Raw genomic sequence first — 21,642 nt, forward strand, 5'->3', positions numbered from 1 at the left:
GTACACTAAAGAACTTCTGAAGAAGTTCAATATGCTAGAATCTACAGTGGCCAAGACTCCAATGCATCCTACATGCATTCTGGAGAAAGAATATGAAAGTGGTAAAGTATGTCAGAAGCTCTATCGTGGTATGATAGGTTCACTTCTATACTTAACTGCATCTAGGCCAGATATATTGTTTAGTGTTCATTTATGTGCTCGTTTCCAATCAGATCCAAGGGAAACCCACTTAACTGCTGTTAAGAGGATCCTAAGGTATCTGAAAGGTACCACTAACCTTGGCTTGATGTATAAGAAAACATCAGAGTATAAGCTTTCAGGTTATTGTGATGCTGATTATGCTGGAGATAGAACAGAGAGCACTTCTGGAAATTGTCAATTTCTGGGAAGCAACTTAGTCTCATGGGCAAGCAAGAGGCAATCAACCATTGCACTATCAACTGCAGAGGCAGAATATATCTCAGCAGCAATATGCAGCACCCAGATGCTCTGGATGAAACATCAGCTGGAGGACTATCAGATCCTTGAGAGCAATATCCCAATCTATTGTGATAACACTGCTGCAATCTCATTGAGTAAGAATCCTATCTTACATTCAAGGGCAAAGCACATTGAGGTAAAGTATCATTTTATTAGAGATTATGTACAGAAGGGCGTACTTCTTCTGAAGTTTGTTGATACTGACCATCAATGGGCAGATATCTTTACAAAGCCCTTAGAAGAGGATAGATTTAATTTCATTATGAAAAATCTGAATATGAACTTTTGTCCAGTATGAAGATGGATCAGAACCTCTGACTATGATACTTCTTCATCAGAAGTTGTCTAGTCCAGAAGGTAACTCTATCAGAGTTTATGTACCCACTGGTGCTGACTCTGAAGCTGAGACAGTAAACGTGTGTCAGTATCTCTGATGCATAGTTCCTTGTGCCCGTGTGACAGTCTGTCATAATGAGTGTTGATGTGCTTCTCTCCTGCGTGTGATATGTGTATTTCCTGTTAATATCTATCTTTAATTTTTTAACCGTTGATTTTAAATTGCTTTTTGAATCAACAACGGTTATTTGTCAAAACCCACTATACACACACGTTCTCCTACACTTACGGTTTTACACTCTCTCTCTTCAGTTTTCCAAAACCTCTTACCCACGATTTCTCTCTCGCTCTCTATTCATCTTTCAACTTCATCTTCAACCCCAAAACCTTCAACCGCTCCAACAATGGTGAGACAAACCACAACTGAAGCCGCTGAAGCGACCAATTTCCCACACATGGTAGTAGGTCAAGCTACAGGCCAATTGGGTCCTGAAGCTCCTGATCAAGGTCAAGTTCAAGGGCAGATAATTCCGATTGCAGAACGGGGTTGTGTCGTTCACTGTGTGTACGCTCCTGAAGAACTTCAAGTACTGGCAGAATGGAGATTCGACCTCGACAATCTTGCTGAAAATGGGTATGATCTTCGTCCTGAAGTCCGTGTTCAAGGCTGGGAAAATTACTTCAACAGGCTTCGAGGACCGGTGTATGACAAGTTGGTCAAGGAATTCTGGAAGCACGCTGACTGCGATGACACTCAGGTGGTCTCCCACATTGCTGGAAGGAGAATCATAATTACTGAGAAGTCATTCGTGAATTTGCTGGGTGCAGACACTGCACATGGGTATCGATTTCAACTGACCGAATCGAAGCTGAAACCCAAGACCAAGGATACAACCAACAAGGCCTTGTACACCACATACAAACCGGGCAAGACTGATTACAAGGTGGTGGATCTTCATCCCAAGCTTAGAATCTGGCACAAGATTCTGCTGCACTGTATCAACCAGAGGCCAAAGGGCAGTTCCCCAGATTACATCAACTTCTGCCAGAAGGCGATGTTATTCTTTATCCAAGACAAGAAGAAGATCTACCTCCCCTTCTTCCTGTTCTCTTACTTGAAGGAGTGTATCAAGAAGTCCAGAACTACTGCCTCAATCAAGTCCGCCATCAAGTATATTCCCTTTGGGAGATTGCTATCAGATCTCTTCATTGAGAGCAATCTCGTGCAAGATCTGGTCAATGCTGGATGCACAGAGGATCTGACCACCATCGTCAGTGATGTCTTCACTGCTAATTCTTTGAAGAAGATGGGTCTGGTCCAGAAGAAGATTGCCCCAGCTCATGAAGATACATCTTCTGAAATCAGACAGAGAAGGGTGCCTCTGAACGACTACCCTTTGTGGACCCAGGCAGACAATCCAGAAGCTATCAGGTGCTATGTACAAGATCTAAGGGCACAAGGCTTTGAGATTGATGTCGATGAATTCTTCAGAAGATTGCCTCCGGCTCAAGAGTTTGACTCTCCTCCCAAGAGGAAAGTTCAGAGGAAGATGATCTTAGAAGAATCCTCTGAGGAATCAGATGTCCCTCTGAAGAGGAAGAAGAAGGCTGACCAGCCCAAGAAAAAACATGATGAAACCAGCAAGCCAGGTGATGGTGATGATGGTGATAATGAGGATGGTCCTTCTCCTCCCAAGAAGAAGAAGAAGCAGGTCAGAATTGTGGTGAAGCCTACACGGGTGGAACCAGCCGCTCAAGTGATCCGAAGGATTGAAACTCCTTCCAGAGTGACTAGGTCATCAGCGCAATCTTCAAGTAAGTCTGCTGTTGATTCTGATGATGATTTGAATTTATTTGATGCACTCCCCATCTCTGCCATGCTCAAACGATCTTCAAACCCACTCACTCCCATTCCTGAATCCCAACCAGCTGCACAAACCACCTCTCCACCAAATTCCCCAAGGTCTTCATTTTTCCAACCTTCTCCCAATGAAGCACCTCTCTGGAACATGCTTCGGAACCAACCTTCCAGACAAGATACACCAACCTCTCCCATCACAGTCCAACAAGAACCAATCATTCTTGAACCCTCTGGACCTGAACTTACCATTCCTGTCCAACCACAACCAGAACCAGAACCCAGAACGTCTGATCACTCTGTCCCCAGAGCATCAGCACGTAAAGCTGCCAGAACCACTGATACAGACTCCTCCACAGCCTATACTCCTGTATCATTCCCAACCAATGTTGCTGACTCTTCCCCTTCCAATAACTCTGAATCAAATCGCAAATTTATGGAAGTCATAAAAGAAAAGGTGTCTTCCTTAGAAGAGTATTACCTCACCTGTCCAAGCCCTAGGAGATATCCTGGCCCTAGACCTGAACGTCTAGTTGACCTAGATGAACCTATCTTGGCCAATCCCCTACATGAGGCAGACCCTTTGGCTCAACAGGCTCAACCTGACCCTGTCCAACAAGAGCCAGTTCAACCAGACCCAGAACAATCTGTGTCTCACCACTCTTCGGTTAGATCACCCAATCCTGTGGTTGACACTTCAGCACCACACCTTGGAGCCTCTGAACCTCATATCCAAACCTTTGACATTGGCTCTCCCCAAGGTGCCTCTGAAGCTCACCGTAGCAATCACCCAGCCTCTCCAGAAACCAACCTCTCTATAGTTCCCTACACTCACCTCAGACCCACCTCTCTCTCTGAGTGCATCAATATTTTCAATCATGAAGCTTCTTTGATGCTACGCAACGTACAAGGTCAGACTGACCTGAGTGAGAATGTTGAGTCTGTGGCTGAAGAGTGGAACAGTCTGAGCACTTGGCTAGTAGCTCAGGTTCCCATTATGATGCAGCATCTGACTGCAGAAAGGAATCAGAGGATCGAGGCTGCAAAGCAGAGATTTGCAAGAAGGGTGGCTCTTCATGAACAACAACAGAGACATAAGCTTCTTGAAGCTGTTGAAAAGGCCAGACGAAAGCAAGAACAAGCAGAAGAAGCTGCACGTCAAGCAGCAGCTCAAGCTGAACAAGCCAGATTAGAGGCAGAACGACTTGAAGCTGAGGCTGAGGCCCTTAGATGCCAAGCACTTGCACCAGTAGTGTTTACTCCTGCTGCTTCTGCTTCCATTCCAGCTGCTCAAGCTGCTCAGTTTGTTCCTTCTAGCTCTACACAGTCAAGCTCGTCCAGACTCGACATCATGGAACAGCGTCTTGACACACATGAGTCTATGCTTATAGACATGAAGCAAATGATGATGGAACTTCTGCGTCGATCTGATAAACCCTAGTCTTAGGATCTCTTCGTCTTTCTCTCTTAACTTTGTTTTATTTTGTTAAATTCTGTTTATTTTCTTTAAGTTACTTTAGTTTTTCTACTTGGTCCGTTTGTGATTATTTTTGCATATATATATATAATTGTCACTCTGTGTTTGCAAAAATCCTTTTTATTCATAATCATTTTGTGCTTACATCATGCATTCTTTATCTTTTTCCCTGAATTCTAGAATGGAGGATCCCTCCTCATTCTTCTGCACTCTTGGCGCTGCTCTGACCTCTCCTTCTCCAGACGATCCAGTGCATACTGGATGTTGTTGAGACTGTCTTTTAGCTCATCCCTCTCCAGAATTTCTTCTGTTGTCTTGAGCTTCTTCACCATAATTTCTTTTTCTTCCAGCAGCTTCAGTTCAAGCTGGCTGAGTTCTTGCACTTCCTCAACGAAGGCAAGGAATTCCTTTAAGTCATTTTTCAACTCTGGACGCAGGTCCTCCTCAAGCAGTGTCCTTGTTAGCTCTGCAATGGTCCGTGTACCCTCTGGATGCCTTATGTTTAGGAACAAGTCCTCCTCAAAGGCCTTCCTTCTGAGCTCTTCTATGATGCCATTTTTCTTTTGATGGTCTTGATCGAGTTGTAAAGCTTACCCTCCTCTAACCCGCTTTATATAAGCTTCTTTCGCCTCTTGGAAGTTATTGCTCCTGCAGTTTCTCGAGGATAAGTCCTTGGTAACTGAAGTTCTCTTTACTCCCGTGGCCGGTGGTAAACGTTCTTCTCCCGCATTTAACTCCCTTCGTTATTTCGCTTAACTCTCGTTCATGCATCGTTTCTTTCTCCATTTTCTTAAACTTAGACCTTCTCTAAGGGGGAGTACCTTGTACTTCAAGCTAAGTTTTTCACACCCCATGCTTTTTGCTTATGACAAAAAGGGGGAGTAAACCCAGTTTTTGATGTGTAAGCTGTGTTAGTGTGATTTATTTTTATTTTGGCGAATTTAAGAGTTCCACCTTTATGACCATAGATGTGTCACTGGGCAAATACAAGGAATACATTTCACTTCTTCTGAAGTGATTATATTTGACTCTGATTACATTTGACTCTGATATATAGTTGACTCTGATATCACTTATCGTTGACTCTGAATACTTATGCGCTCTGATTATTCTATTTCATCTTTGTCATGGCGCTTTTGCTCTGAACTCTTACGTTAATTAGCTCAGAATCTAGACATTTCTAACGTTTTCATTAAGTCTTAGATTCAGGGGGAGCTATGCTCAGAATCAAGCTGTGACTTGGACTCAGATTGAGCAAGATAAACTATTCACATCAGGATAAGTCTTATCTTATATCCCTAAACTCTGAGTGAATTCAGTTTATTTTTTAAGAATTGTTCATCAAAAATCTTGGTTTTGTCATCATCAAAAAGGGGGAGATTGTAAGATCAAGTTTTGATCGTGTAGTACAACTCTTATGTTTTGATGATTACAAGTTAACATTTGAGTATGAACAATTATGGTACTCTAACGTGTTTTTCTGAGTGTGCTATTTACAGGCTCTGACCTCAATTCAATCTCACACAAATCAGAAACACTGTGCATAAAGAGTGACCCAAGCAACGCTTTCGCAACATCTATGTTCTCTATGAACAGTAGAAATGCTTCAGAAGATCTGAAGTTATACAAGCTCTGATAAGGACTCAGTCACTAGAAGTTCTGAAGATCCAGAAGTTCTGATAACCAAGAAACACTGAAGGTTCAGATGTTCTGATGGTGTAAAAGACTCTGAAGATCCAGAAGCTGAATAGTGGAAACTCTGATGTCCAGAAGCAAGAAACTCTGAAGACCATGTACTTCCCTCTGAGTTCAGAATCAGAAGATACAACGGTCAGAGGATCTGTGCTTTCCCTCTGACTCTGATCAACCGGCTTCACAAGTTCCAACATGAAGCATTCCCCTTATCAGAAGTCTCCTAGGTTTAAAGGTCAAGTCACTATCCAAGTACAAAAGCAACTGTACCATCCTGACGACCTACCTAACGTTCTCAGCCACAGCAGAAGCTGGAATTTCCAGAACTGCCCTCCAACGATAGCATTTCCATGCAGCGTTCAAACCCTAATCCTTGGAGTATAAATAGAGGCTGAAGTTTGAAAGATGCGGTTGGAAGAATTTACACAAGCACAAGCTATATTCAAAAAACCTTCAAGCATTCTTTCATCCAAAAAATCATTGTGTTTACTATTAGCTTTTTAGAAGCAAATCTCTTGTAAACTTTCTTTGTTAAACAGTTTGTTTAAGTTACCTTTAGAAGATCAAGGTTGATCGGATCCTAGAGAAGACTAAGAGAGTGAATCTTAGTGTGAGCTAAGTTAGTTTAATTGTTAGTCACTTGTAGGTTTCAAGTGCAGTTGTAACACTTTACCTGATTAGTGGATTGCCTTCATTCTAAGAAGGAAGAAATCACCTTGACGGGTGGACTGGATTAGCTTGATGGATTTATCAAGTGAACCAGGATAAAAATCCTTGTGTGCTTTTCTATCTCTTATCTTTAGCACTTAAGTTCTCGAAAGATTTTCTAGAATCTTTAAGGTGGAAGTTTTTATTTGAAAACGTTATTCAAACCCCCCCCCCCCTTTCTACCGTTTTTCATACCTTCAGTAGTAGGGATGGCAGAGAAGCCCGAACCCATGGGCACCCGACCCGACCCGACCCGATTTCTTGGGTGAAAACCCGAGTTAAATGGGTTCGGGTTCGGGTTCGGGTTTTACCCGATCACTTTCGGGTTCGGGTTTGGGTTTGGCCAAACCCGCACCCGAACCCTACCCGAACCCGGATCTGTATAAGTGAAACCTAAGTATTCTGCTTGTGCAATACAATATATGCAGCATCTTGCATATTAATTTAACAGTAACATGGCAATTACAATGTTACATTACATAATATAGCTCTCTTCACAGTCTTTTTCAGGTCGGGTTTCCGAGTTCAACTGTTTGTTTGAGGTTGTGTGCGGGTGTGGGTACGGGTCGGGTGAACCCGAAACCCAATGGGTTCGGGTGTGGGTTTAAGTTCACCACCCATTTCGGGTTCGGGTGCGGGTGCGGGTGTGGGTTTTTGATTTCGGGTTTGGGTTTGGGTTTGGCAAAACCCGCACCCTACCCGACCCATTGCCATCCCTATTCAGTAGAGTCAGTCCAGGCCTCTTGGACTATGGTCTTGGTTTTTCCGCTGGAATTTGCACACTACTATATCATTTACCGAAAAGGTTGTTATGTTATCTATTTTTATAAGACATATCTTGAATGTACCAAATGCAAAACGAAATCACCAACTTACATTTGTTTGAAGTAAAGAGACGAAGTTACTAGGAGCATGGCCACTCGTTATGTGTGCTAGTTCTTGAACTAGAAAACCGTTGGTCTGAATATCCCACTGCAAATTCAAAAAAACTCTTATAACTTTAATTGATAAATTGTAGTAACAAAATTAAGGTCAATAATCAACCATTATGGAATCGGCAATTACTGCAACTTTGTAAGCTTGCTAAGTGGATAGTGAAAGTCCCAAAAGTTTTAATGGGCCATGGAAACCATCATCAACATAACAAACAAGACATCACATCTTCACCAAAAGTTTTAAATGTTGGATATACATGTCACATAATGTCTTCACTTTATTCATTTTTAATCAAGGTGGGACTCTACACTCCAAGTTGTGAATTCATAGCAGATATCAATTTCTATTACTGCTAATATTAGGTCAATATTAGTTGAAATGTTGTATATACCTGGTTTCTTGAGTTCACATTACGAAGAAAATCAAAGAGGCTCTTGAAAGGAACTTTAAGCGAGAAAGAAGTTGCAGCACTGATAAATAGACCAATAATTGCACCTGATGCATTAGTGTGGTTTCTGGTCGTGACGCGCACATCATTAGCACCAGTTGGTGGTGTTGTGTGGACTATCCAAATATATGGTGGTGGTGGGGAAGCACCAACATAGTTGCAATAGCTTTGCATAATTTTCTCTGCCAATTTCATCAAGCCTTTTCTTCCTACAGGAGTTATCCCCAAGGTTGTCAGACTCGTGAGTCTAAGCAGACTCGTTTTGGGTAGGTAGACTCGACTCGTAGACTCGACTCGTAGACTCGACGAGACTCGAGTCTACCAGAAATGAAAATTTACTAAGTATAACCTTGTCACATGAAGAATAAATACAAACATATAATCTAATTATAAGAGCATCCAAGATTTTTTGAAGCAAAGAAGGAAGAGGAACGCGATAGAGGTTGAAAATAGGTTTAGTTTTAGGGATTTTTAATAAATTTGGGATTTTTTAACTTAAAAAAAAAAAAAACCTTGACTCGGTGACTCGGGAGTCACCGAGTCAGACCGAGTCAGGCCGAGTCAGACCGAGTCAGGCCAGAAAACGAGTCTGACAGCGAGTCGACTCGTTTTTCCTATGTAGACTCGCGAGTCTACCGAGTCAGCGAGTTAACTCGCGAGTCTAACAACCTTGGTTATCCCTATATCATATGCATAAAAGTAATGAAATTCAGAATTAAGTGAAAGACTTTATAAAACTTTGATCTAACAAGATTTTAATAGTGAAAAATATATACCACTATGGTCATCTGGTGGTATGTTTGATGCTATTGTGCAAGCAATACGTTTGCACTGTCTTTCTAAAGTTCCTATCCACCGTCTAGCTCTAAAGGAAAAACCAGAATTTACTAGATTTTTGAAGAGATCATGCATCACATTGTCTTCAACTTCTACATGCTCAATCCATGTAACCTGAAGAAATAAAATTAATTGGCTTCAATACTTGAATATCAATTATGAACCCTGAATGTGGTGGGAAATTAACTGATGAATTAGTTCCATTTTAAATAATACCTTTGAGAAACCATTTGTCAATTCTTGAATCATACAACCAGAGGGTTGCCTTCTGCATTTTTAGGCAGCACCAGGTCGCATATAGTCCAAGGAAATATCAACCACCGCCCATGCCCCATCAAGGTGAAGCTTACAATACCTTAAGAAATAGTTGTCACGGGTAGGAACAAGATGTGACAACACTTGAAACTTTGCCGAGATCTACAAAAAAGTTATTATGTGAAACACCACCATGTTTAAAATTTTCTTAATTCTGAATCAATTGAAATTGATTATGACAAAAGAGAAATACATCTAAACACACTATTAATCAACTCTCATGATAGGTGAAGAAGGGGAAGAAGTGGAAGAACTTTCCATACCGCTAGCAAGGCTCCATCATAGTTTCCCGGCACTCCAGTTGATAGGATTTCAGTTGTTGTTGCACTTGAAACAATACTGTGAAACATAGTCGACCATTGATTCTGAAAATTGTTGTGAATAAAATGGTAAATATATATATATATATATATATATATATATAAATGTGAAAATTAATCTTTGGAAACATAAATATTAACATCACTCACCACATTCATAAGTATCTCAATGAGGTTACTTGGATTCATAATAAGAATCATAGTTTCCCATGAAGCTTCAGATCTAAACCCTAAGAGTTTTGGATCAAGTAACGCAGGGAAAGCTCTAACAAATTCTTGTTGGTTTAGAATCTCAATGTGGCATCTAGGGATTGCAACATCAAACCAACACAACACTCTCTGATAAGCATAGCTATACTCACCAAATAACCCCACAATATTATTCAGACCCAAAATTTACACATGCAGCTCTGTAGAAGAAGAAGAGATGAAAAAGGGTACATACCTTGGTAAAGAAAACGTGTAGAGAAGAAAAGTGGAAGATGATGAACTCATGATAATGATGCACAAGATTGAGGGATGACAAGAACATAATCTTATTAGAAAAAGAAGAAAACGGAAGAACGGCGTTAAGAGAATAGGAAAAGAAGAAGAATGCGTGATTAAAACTGAAGGAAGAAAGAGATATATGTTTTGTTTTTAAAAATTGATTAAAAGATCAGTGGAAGATATATGTTTATACACCTCTTGGTTCGTTCCTTCTGGTGGATCTTTATTTCCCCTGGAAAATATTTTTTAACAAAACAAATTTTTTTATTTTTTTACTTTCAAACTTGGTGCTGTCGCACCACACTTGCACACAAATAGCGCCAAGTTCACGCAGCAGATTCCAGAACCAATGATTGCCCTGCTTTAGCATGAATCTTAGCTAGACCTTTCGTCACTAAAACATGAATATCTCGGGCTACAGAGATCGGAATGACCTGAAACAAACAAGAGAATTTAGCTAGCTCAGAGAGCTACAACTCTCATGAAGGAAGTTTTCCCAAGTAAGGTCGTTAAGACCCTCTAACAATTCACACAAGTTGACAGCTATAATCTGTCAATTTTCAAACTTGGACAAAAACCTCATTTTATTCAATTTTTCACTTGCACAATACAACATGAGTTCAGGGCCTTACATTGTCCTTAATCCTCATTGGTTGGAGAAGTATGAGAGATAAGGAGAAAGACTATCACATGTCATCACAGTAAGAAACTTTTTAGTGCAGGTCATCTCTTCATGTAAAAGAGAGATAACAAGACGGTGACGGGTTTTAGTTAACTTAGGAAACATAAATTCCTAAGAATTATAATAGATTGTTTCAACACGACAAGTGGCTGATCTTAGTAACTTATCAACCTTAAAAGCTTAATTAGGTTGTTTCGACAAGTCGATCTTAAAAATCTCATATGCTTATTTGTGTTGTTTCGACACTTCGATCTTGCTTGAACTAGCTAATATTAGGAACTTAAAATTGAGGTTAGCTAACTATGTGTTGGTTCAACATGATCGACTTTATGACAAGTCACTCTTGACCTTTTTATATAAATGTAATTTAACCATAGGATTCAAGATGGTCAATAGAATAGATAACCCTAGTTTAATTAGTACTATAGTATATTTGATCTTAAACTTAGAGGGTCATTATAATAACTAATCCTGAATTAATCGGGACAATGGTATAACTAACCTTAAGTTAAAACTATAAAAATAACTAACCCTAGCTATAGATTATAGAATGACTAATCTTAGGTTAAGAGAGTCACTAGAGTAGATAACCCTAAGTTAGTCAGGACTATAGAATAACAAACCTTAGTTTAACCATGGGGTTCACAAGTCCATGTTCTAAAGTTTAACTATGGGTTTCACAACCCTAGTTTAACCGGACTATAGAATACCCAACCTTCGATTGAGAGAGCCATTAATATAGATAACCCTATTTATGATTATCGATGGGGTTCACAAGTCTATGTTCTATAATTTCCTCTTTGACATGGGGTTCTTTGAAGTGTGTCATAATTGTCCAAGGTCTAAATCAAACAGTTTACTCATTATAAAGTTCATGCTTAAAGTGGTCGAGAAGATACCATAGAATATCTAACCTTCGGTTGAGATGGTCACTCAAATAGATTACCCTAGTTATGATTATCCATGGGGTTCACATGTTTATGCTCCTTATTATGATTATCCACATGATTGAGGGTATTTATAACAATAACAATCAACAATTACTGAACCATTAATTTTAGCTCAAATTAATCAAACTTGTTCTCCAAAGTGAGTTTTGATTAATTTTGGAAAATGTGAATTAAAGTCCCAAAAGTATGTTTTTCATGTTGAAAAATGCTTAAAAGAAGCTTAGAATTGAAATCAGAAGAAAAAAGAACCAAGAAAACAAATTCTGGAAAAATTTGGAAAATCTCCAGATTTGGCTCGTCGAAAAAGATGGAGGTATGGCGGCGGCCGCGATGGAGTTCCTCGCCGGAGATGAACAGAGCATGAAGGCTTAAGCGTAATTCTTCCATAGAAACAACAGTGGTGTAATTGTCGCAATCGGAGGTCAGACGATGGAGAAAAATACGTTTTAAGGTTGTGATTCTCGCCAGAAAACTATTGCTCGTGGTGGCTCACATGAACACGATGAACAAGTTGAAGATTGAGCCTAGAAACCGTCCAAACGACCCAAAATCCTGAAATCTGTTGCTATCTGCGACAGATATTTCCGTCGCTAATGTATATATTTCCGTCTCCCTTTTTTATTGCTATTTGCGACAGAAATGTCTGTCACTAATCTCAAGGGACGCCGTCAATCTTTGTGAAGGAAATGTCCGTCGCTAATCGCGAGGGAACATTACAGTCCGTCGCTATTTGCGACGGAAGGGTCCGTCGCTAATCGTGAAGGAACTTTTGCGTCGGAAATGTCCGTCGCTAACTGTCTGACATTCAAAACATCATCAGGCGCGTCTGACTCACGCGTGCGAGTGACCTCCACTCTCCTTCTTCCTCCAGAGCGAGTGAGGTGCGTGGCCGAGAGTGGGCTCACTCTCCGGCCGCTTTGCCGGCAAGTGGGGGAGAGTGTGGTTCTGTCCGGGTTCCGTTTGAGATTCCGGAACTTGTTTCGAACTTGTCTCGACCTCTTGAATCAATTTCTGACCTCAAATTTTCATTTCGGGCACTCGACTGGGTGAGACCCTAGGGTCCCTCACCCAGGCGCGCCAGCTTGGGGCGACGAGTGAACCAGGGAATTGGGCCTTCTCCAAGGAGGCCCAACTGGCCCATTAGGAGAAGTTAAGGGCTCCAAGCCTAACCCTTGAATCTATGAATAGGGAGCGGTTACCGATTATAAGGGACTCTTAGCTCATTGGAGAAATTCAAGCCTGAAATTCAGTTATTTTCTCTCTCTAAGCGGTTACGCTCTTACTCTCTCTAGATTCTCACATCACGATCCTCTCACTATGGGTACCATCCCTCATCTCTATGTTCTTGGATAGAACATTTGGCGCCGTCTGTGGGGATTGGTAGATTTCGATTCCCGGACACGTGGATTGTGATTTGGTTGAGAGAAGTTCGATTTTCCGTGCAATTATCTTCAGTTTTCTGGGATTTTGGTTTAATTTTTTGTTCGCTTGTGAAGTCTGTTGGAAACACGTCGTCGGAGACGCGACGGAGAGCAGGAGCAGCGGCGCGGTTCTCCACCGCGTCGTGTGAGAGGCAAGCCACAACGGGAACAGGTCCGCTGCGACGAGTCCGTGCAATTGACTCCTCCTCCGCCTCCTCCACCTCCTCCTTCTCCAACGCCTCCTCTGCCTTCTCCGTCGTTCTTACCGGAGCAACAGAGGTCACCAACACACTCGCCAGAAGCCTCACGGGGAGAAACGCCACCGCTACAAGCTCCGATCACCGGTCGAGATTGGCAACGTCTGATCCGAAGTGTCGATGACATTCGGCAGAGGAACGATTACTTAAAGGAGCAGTTGGAGTATTATCGAGTCGAGCAACAAGATGAAGGAGAGCGGGAAGCCGAAGCCGTGGCGGAGTTTGAACCGTTCTCGGCGGCGGTAAGGGAGGTGGCTATTCCGGATAATATGAAGAACCTCGTTCTGGAAGCATATAGTGGCATGGCCGATCCCAAGGAGCACCTGTTGTATTTCAACACGAAGATGGTGATAAGTGCAGCTTCTGACATGGTAAAATGCAGAATGTTCCCGTCAACTTTTTAAGGCAGGACGATGGCGTGGTTCACGACCTTGCCTCGCGGATCTATCACGAACTTCCGCGATTTCTCGTCAAAGTGCCTTGTTCATTTTTCCGCGAGCAAGAGCAAGCAGGTTACGTTAGAGGACTTATATAACGTGCGCCAGTCGGACGGGGAAACTCTGAAGCAATACGTGAAACGATTCAGCGCGGCGTCTGTTAAAATTGAGGAATCAGAATCGCATGCTTGTGCGCGCGCTTTCAAGAACGGGTTACAACCAGGAAAGCTGAATAGTAAGTTGAGCCGAAAGCCGGCTCGGTCGATGGTGGAGATCCGCGCGCGGGAAAACACTTACATTTTGGACGAGGAGGATGACACTTTCAAACGAAAACGTGCAAAAAAGGAAAAGGAGGACGATTAGAGAGATGCATTGTCGGAAAGGAAACCAAGTAAAGAGAAAGGAGAAGGTGGTAGGCGGCGAGATAAGAAGACAAAGCTAGGGGAAAGGACTGCAAAGGAACCATTGTACCCTAGGAAGGAAAGCTTCGAGCGCCGTCGTCCGTGGCATCAGACTAACTCTCACCGGCGTGAGGAGTCGGGGGAGAGTCTAAACGCGCATTTGACAGAACTACTTCGGGAGGTCAAGGCGACGCATGCGGTCGAGGCGGGCGAGAAGGAGACCGACCCGCCTCGAGTGGTGGTGGACAAAACAAAGTGGTGCGAGTACCACCGCGCAACGGGCCACAACACCGGAGACTGTTTCACTTTAAAGAACGAGATTGAAGGGTTAATTCGGGCGGGACGCTCGCAGTTAAACCACCGCGGTAACCGTTGGCGTGGCAAACGACAACAGGGGAGTCGATACAAAGGGGACTGCTAGCAAGATGATTGCAGGCGGGATGATCGCCGTCATTCACCGATTTCTGACAAGAAAGAAACGCTGGCAACAAGGAAGAAGGGGGCGGAAGAGACCTTCAACAAAGATCTCGAGCCACCAATTGAGACGATAAACATGATTGCTGGGGGTTTTGGTGGAGGCCACGACACAACTTCGGCAAGGCGAAGACATGTAAGGGCGGTGACGTCAGTATGAGAGTATGAAGCCCCATTTGGTTTTCATCACCCAGATATCGTGATATCATCAGTAGATTTTGAGGGAATCAAGACGCATAAGGACGATCCGGTGGTAGTAATGGTAAGAATCAACAGCTTTAATGTGCGAAGGGTTCTTCTAGCCCAGGGAAGTTTTGCGGACATTATCAACGGTGATGCATTTGATCAGCTGGGTTTGACAGACAAGGACTTGATGCCATATACTGGGACTTTGGTAGGATTTTCAGGAGAGTAGGTTTGGGTGCGCGGTTACTTGGATTTGGATACGGTTTTTGGTGTTGATGAAAACGCCAAGCTTCTGCGTGTACGGTATTTGGTATTGCAGGTCGTGGCATCCTACAACGTCATTATTGGACGGAACACGCTCAACCGTCTTTGCGCGGTGATTTCAACGGCTCACCTGGTGGTGAAGTACCCTCTGATCTGTGGAAAGGTGGGAAAAATAGCTGTTGATCAGAGGAGAGCAAGGGAGTGTTATAACAACTGCCTCAATTTGTATGGAAAAAAGGGGGCCGGTGAGGGACACAGGTGCCACGAGATTGAGCTTTTGGGGAGTAGACAAGATGGTCCGGGCGTGCAGGATTAGGGGGGACGGACCAGGAAGGCTAGAGCAGATGATCGATCGGAAGATAGAAAGGATGAGGAACAGCCAAGGTCAAAGAAGGCCAAGGGACAAGATAGGAAGGGACGGACAGTTCACGGATGCACATGCGGAAGAACGCTGGGCGAATGTAATGGCAGGTTTGGAGGAGTATAAGTTCAGCAGAGGCGTGCTCGCAATCGAACCCAGGCTCACGACCAATCAGGAAAGGCGCCTGGAAAAGCTGGTAGAGGACAATTTTGACCTCTTCCGTTGGTAGGGCAGGCAGGCTTTGCGGTGTGTCACTTTTTGTTAGCCCAATATCAATGGTTTTGATTACTAAGTCAATCTGTGTATTGTCCTTCTCTGAATCATCATTTGTTATTTTGTCAAAGAAGGCATAACAACCTTAAGACCTAGCTAAATTCAGAAAGCCTTTACACAACCTAGTGTAATAAATAATTTTATTGTTATATGCACAATTTAAGGGGATGTATTAATATATTATCATCCCACACAGAATTCAAGGGGACTCTTTGTAACACCCCGATTTCGGTGGCGTCACTTTAGTAACCAAAAGTAAACTTAATGCGGAAAAACGTGAATATTTTTTTTTCGATAATAATATAGACTAGACTGAATTAAATAAAACACAAATGCGAAAAACAACAGAACTAATATACAATACATATAACAACCCCCGCTGTACGTAGCAACCTCGTCACGAGTAAACCTCCAGTGACGGTAATAAGAAGAGCAGCGCCCGTAGGCTATATGTACAAACCAAATATAAAGGTGAGGTGTCCGCAACACCATCCCTCAAAACTGAGAATAAGCTGGCCCATCGGCCTGAAACAAGACCTCCTAAGTCCAACCAACTCTCTGTGATTCCCGTAAGGAAACCACACAAAAAGCTATAGGCGGGAAACTACCCTGTCCCCAAAGAAACAAATGAAGCAATGACTGTCAAAGCTAAGACTCTACTCCTACACTAATCCTATCTCGAGGAGCTCACAACAGCACTCAAAACTACGTGCTAGCATGATCGTCGTCTGAATCAGAATCCAGAACGACCAAGTCTATATGCTCTACCCGTCCTCCTCTTGTAACAGCGATGCGCTCCGGTGCTGGACTCACGGGCTTAGGGCCCGAACCCTGATCATCAATGATCGCAACGGCAGGTGAGCTAGACTCTGAAGAAGTCACTCCCACCGGCTCCTCCTCTGAGGGGTCCTCCTCATCTGAAGATAATGGTGGTGGTGGTGGTCCTCCTGCTCCTGGTCCGCAATGCACGCCGGGCGGCAGGTTGAAACTGACGGAGCACCTCCTCAACACTCCCTCTACCAAGAGTCCTCCCCTATCTACCCTATCCTCCATAATCCGCCCCGAGTACGTCGCTCGATGGCTAGCGGGGTCAACCACCCACGAACCGGGGTCATCCTGGTCAATCATCTCATATCTAATCCCCCCCGAAGGGTGGACCATTGTGAACCAGTCCGCAATGGACATCTGACAAAAGGCGTTGTCCGCCAAATCACACACAGAAGACGCGAGGGTCAACTCCAAAGAATTATATAAATAATAAACCCAATAGGTACAGATAATAAATTGCCACTTAGGCTTATAACTAGAGATAACATCCTAGGGTTGCATATTCCACAAAGAACATAAGCGACAATAATAACACTTAACATGTTCCAAATAGGATTATCAAGTAGCAATCACACTCTGCAATTAAGTCAGTATGCATGTTGCATGAAATGATATGACGGTTAACCCAGTTAACCACATGCATTCCGGAAAGGGATGGACATCAAACGGATCAGCCCTAACACCAGCCACGGTGGGACCATTTCGGCCCGCGTGCCTCTTACTCCAACAACAACGGTAGTCAGATCAGCCGTAACCCGTAGGTCTGCCATTTCGGTCTGCTACAAGAGTCGTCTACAAACGCTCTTACACGACATTCCGGGTCTTATGACCATTTTGGAAACCGACGAGGTCCAGAGTACGTCCTGTGTTAATACCTCATTAATGTTGCATGAATGCAGGATGATTAGTCAAACAACGTCTCCGAATCTCACTCGACACGTCGCCACGTGTTCTAGCTAAATTAAAGTCTCTAAAAGCTTACCCTAAGGTAACAGTCGATTCTGCGACAAAAGACACTTCTTTCAACAACACACACATAACTCATGATGATCTCCAAATCATCCGACACATCTCAATCCGATGGTCAAAACTGCTCAACGAGCAAGAGTATCAACATACTCGGAAACTATCAATTTCCCGGACTTATCCCCAGGATAGCCCAACAACACAGCTGCTCCAACAGCACAAGAGTATCAACATACTCAACACTTGGATCCGACGACACTTCTCGTTTTTCCAAAACTAAGATTTGCATCCTAAGCTTCCTTTCGAGTTTAATACCATTATTTGAAGATTTAGAGGTTGTTTAATGTCTTATGAGTTTTCTTTACAAAATAATATCCTTTTAGTCTTATCGCAAATCTTATAAGTTCTCGGGATCTCCTAATCCCCAAATAACACCAGAGAATGTCTCGATCCATGAAACACCATAACAAGGCCCGAATCTCATTCGTCCTATCAAACTTTCTCAAAACTCTCAAAGTAAAATCGGCATGACCTGCCCTCTATTCTCACTACTCAGAATCTCAGATTTCATTGCAAAAGCATAATTAACTCATCACAAATCAACAACATGTCATATATCAACACATTCGAGAATAATCACCTAGCATTTAGCATATAAGGCATGCACCACATGTAAGACCCAAGTTTTTAAGCTTAGAATAAGTGGAAGAGATTTCCATTTACGATTAGGCTTGACGTATCGTGAAGGAAAAACCTGAACAAGAGTTTATCGAATGGAATAAATTTATGAAGGAGGAAGTTCAGGAAAAGTCTAAGGATTGTACCAAAGTCGATTTAAGTTATAGCACGACTAATATTCACTTTAAAACCTAGGACAAGAACCTTAGGAAATAAGACTATGTTCCACCCTTGGAACACTGTAGGAATTTCTTCCAAAAATCTTCAGAGAAATGTTAGAACTTCTCTTTTTCCATATATCACAATCGTTTCGAGGCGAAACTCTAGGATATACGAACGTCCGATTCCAATCATCGGAAGTTTGCCGAAACTGAAACCCTGGTATTTCAAAACCCTAGAATCAACCGACGATGAAGACTTTTTCTATCCGGAGCTTCAAATGAAGATTCCACAGGCGTACACCCATTTCTCTTGATGATTTCAATCTTTCTTCAGAAGGAAGTTTTCTATTCCGACATTCGATGCAAAAAGTAACTTATCGGGTAAAATAGTTTTACACCGACTTTGCATTAGTCGCCTAAAATACAAGGAGACCTCATTTTAGTTTTGGAATTCTTTCGCCAAAACCTATCTTAGAATTCACGGAGAATGAAGCCGGAAAAAATCAGAATCGCGAAACTTTCATTTTCCCGCGTTTTTCCATCCTCTATATAGCAAGCCTCGAAAACCAAAAATCATACCGATATTTCTTTGAAGAATTAGAAGATTCAGCGGGGAGAATATCGTGTCTAGAATACATTGGAATCAGTAGGAAGAATCGGAAATCACTCTCATATTTTTATCTTAACTCTATGAGCAAAATCCTCCGATATCTGAACAAATCTGTACCGGTTTACAAAATATCTTCTCAAAATATCTGTTCATACTTATCCAATCTTGATAAATATCTATTCATACTTATCCAATCTTGATAAATATCTATTCATGCTTATCCGATCTTTGATAAATATCTTCCATTTCATTCCCTATATATATATGTTGAAGCTTGAGACAAAACCTCACAAACACACACACACAACCCGCGGCCAAGAGGAGAGGAGGAGAAGAAGATTTTCTTGATCTCTTGCTTGATCGTTGATCCGACAGTTGCTACTTCAAGGTGTCGAGGTATAGTCGCTAATCCTTACCTCTGATCGTCTTTTCCATAGCTTTTCTCTATGTCTTTTCTGTGCTCTTAGTTTTGAGGTTTTTGCAAAACTATCTAGATAACTTCATCTTTTTTTCTAAACTTATTCCTTGCGTGCCCCTGAGCATGTTTAGCGGGTTACATTTTGCTGATTCTCGCCGAATTGCTGCCGAGTTTCAATTCTGCTCATAATACCCATTTTTGGCTAAAGTTCCAACCTTTGGGCTTAAAACCCTCGACTGAGCTTAGCGTTAGTAAGATTAGTCGTTATAATCGTCGTTAGTATCAACCCCATCTAATTTGTTTTTCGAAACTCTGGTTTTGAAATTCTGAGCTGAAAATAATGACCAAAATACCCCTGTGACAGTTTTCGATTCGATATTTTTTCTGAGAGTTTCCTTGGCCTAGATATCGCCTAAGAATACATAGGAATCGATTTAGATCGAAGAAAAAGTTCGGAAAACCCTACTTTACATAGTGGCCGAAACCTATTGCTTAGGGTACCGTGTCCAAAAATAATTTTTGGGTCTCTATGACCTGAGCCATTGCGTAGCTCTTTCGATTGTCGAAATTTTGGCGCTGGTTTCGTGTCATTCCGAGTTATATAGCTCGAGTTATGCTCGTTTTAGCGAACGAGGTTCTGTCGTCTATCCATGCTTAAATATTGTACTCTGAAGCATCTTAAGCTTTGTCTAAACGCTAGTTAGTATTGTATTGACCGAATTGACTTGTTTTAATTGACTTTCGCTTCGTTGCTCAAAGATTCGTTTGGAGGAACACTTGGAGCAGGAAAAGAGGATTGTGAAGGAGTCTTGCTTGAACACACTGGACGAGTTCGAGGTTAGGGCAACTTACTTGCTAGCTAATGCTTTGTAGGCGTCGATAAATTCGACTTGAATTATTGTTTATGCATATGAATTGTCTGGATTGAAAATTTTTTCTGAAGGCTTCGGCCGACATGGGAGATTAGGATTTATCCTATTGATATGTTGATAATTGACTCGCATGCTTAATTGTTAAATGGTTAACTATAGGCTATGTGATTATTTGTTCACATGATATTTGGATTATATTGATTATATTGTGTCTTTCTATTACGCACTTGAATTGCTGACTATATTGAATATACCGTGCAATTGTGCGAATGAGTGAGGAACGTCAAGATAGTGGATAACGGGTAGTTATGCCAGACTCTTGACTAGTTTTTGGATAAAGTTTGATGGGACGGACCGAGGTTCGTACCCTATTATTTTTTTATGGATCGAGACCTTCTCAAAGGAAAATTGAGTTTGAAAATGATATTGGAAAAACCCCATTTGAATTCACGTAAGAACTTGGGTTGTTCTGTCTAAGGCAAGAAGGGCTTTTAATGAGGCATTGTGCCGGCCAGCTTACCTGGGAACTTCTCGGGCCATTACTTGGGTGATCATGGACCTTTTGTTTTGAGACCTTCTCCAGGGAATCATTGGAATTATGGGATCTTTGAAACTAATAGGATTAGAGACGAAACTTAAGCAATTTCATAATGAACCTCCATAACGTATTAAACAACCTCAAAACCCTTAATATAATGATAAAAGACTCAGACGAAAGTTTAGGGCTTGAACATAAGTGTTTTGAAAATGAGAAGTGTCGTCGGATCCAGGTTTCTGGGGAAACCATTGTGCGTTGGCCCTTTGCTCGATGAGCAAGTTTTATTGGTTGGCCAATCCAAGGGATAAGTCGGGGAACTAGTCAGTTCTGAGTATGTTGATACTCTTTTGCTCGTTGAGCAGTTTGTTTGGCCATCGAGATGGTGAGCCATGGTAAGTTGAAAGGTCACTGAGTGCGAGATGCATTCTTTTGCTCGTTGAGCAGTTTGGTTGGCCATCGAGACGGTGAGCCAAAGTGACTAGGAAAGTTACCAAGTGTGATTAGCACTTCTTTGTTTACCTTAGGGTATTGTAGAGACAATGTACTCTAGCTAGATACGCGTGCCTTGGTGAGGACGATTCGTTGTTTGGCTAACCATATTGCATTCATGCATACATTTCTTGGAAAGTGTGCTGCTTTCCGAAGGACGATCTCAGATCGGACTTCATTGGAGCGAGATGCTTCACAGGAGTGTGCAGCTTCATAGGAGCGAGATGCTTCACAGGAGTGTGCTACTTCACAGGAGTGTGCAGCTTCATAGGAGCGAGATGCTTCACAGGAGTGTGCTGCTTCACAGGAGCGTGCAGCTTCATAGGAGCGAGATGCTTCACAGGAGTGTGCTGCTTCACAGGAGCGAGATGCTTCATAAAAGCGAGATGCTTTAGCGGAGCGAGATGCTTCGAGTCATCGTGAGGGTGACATTTTATCCGGATCATATTTTGAGCATAACATAGCATTGGCATACCATGC

At 42.3% G+C, this 21,642-nt stretch overlaps 1 long non-coding RNA gene across 1 annotated transcript; it reads right to left on the minus strand.

Annotated features, from left to right (window-relative positions):
- Positions 1-8,729: 8,729 nt before the first annotated feature.
- Positions 8,730-9,448, minus strand: LOC130716986 (uncharacterized). The gene is made up of 3 exons (XR_009012230.1): positions 9,351-9,448; positions 8,989-9,189; positions 8,730-8,886 (listed from the first exon to the last, which is right to left on the minus strand). It is a non-coding gene; the product is annotated as an uncharacterized LOC130716986 (long non-coding RNA).
- Between the last annotated feature and the right edge of the window lie 12,194 nt (positions 9,449-21,642).

Source organism: Lotus japonicus, chromosome 5, assembly GCF_012489685.1.
Source record: "Lotus japonicus ecotype B-129 chromosome 5, LjGifu_v1.2".
In the NCBI taxonomy this organism is placed as follows: domain Eukaryota; kingdom Viridiplantae; phylum Streptophyta; class Magnoliopsida; order Fabales; family Fabaceae; genus Lotus; species Lotus japonicus.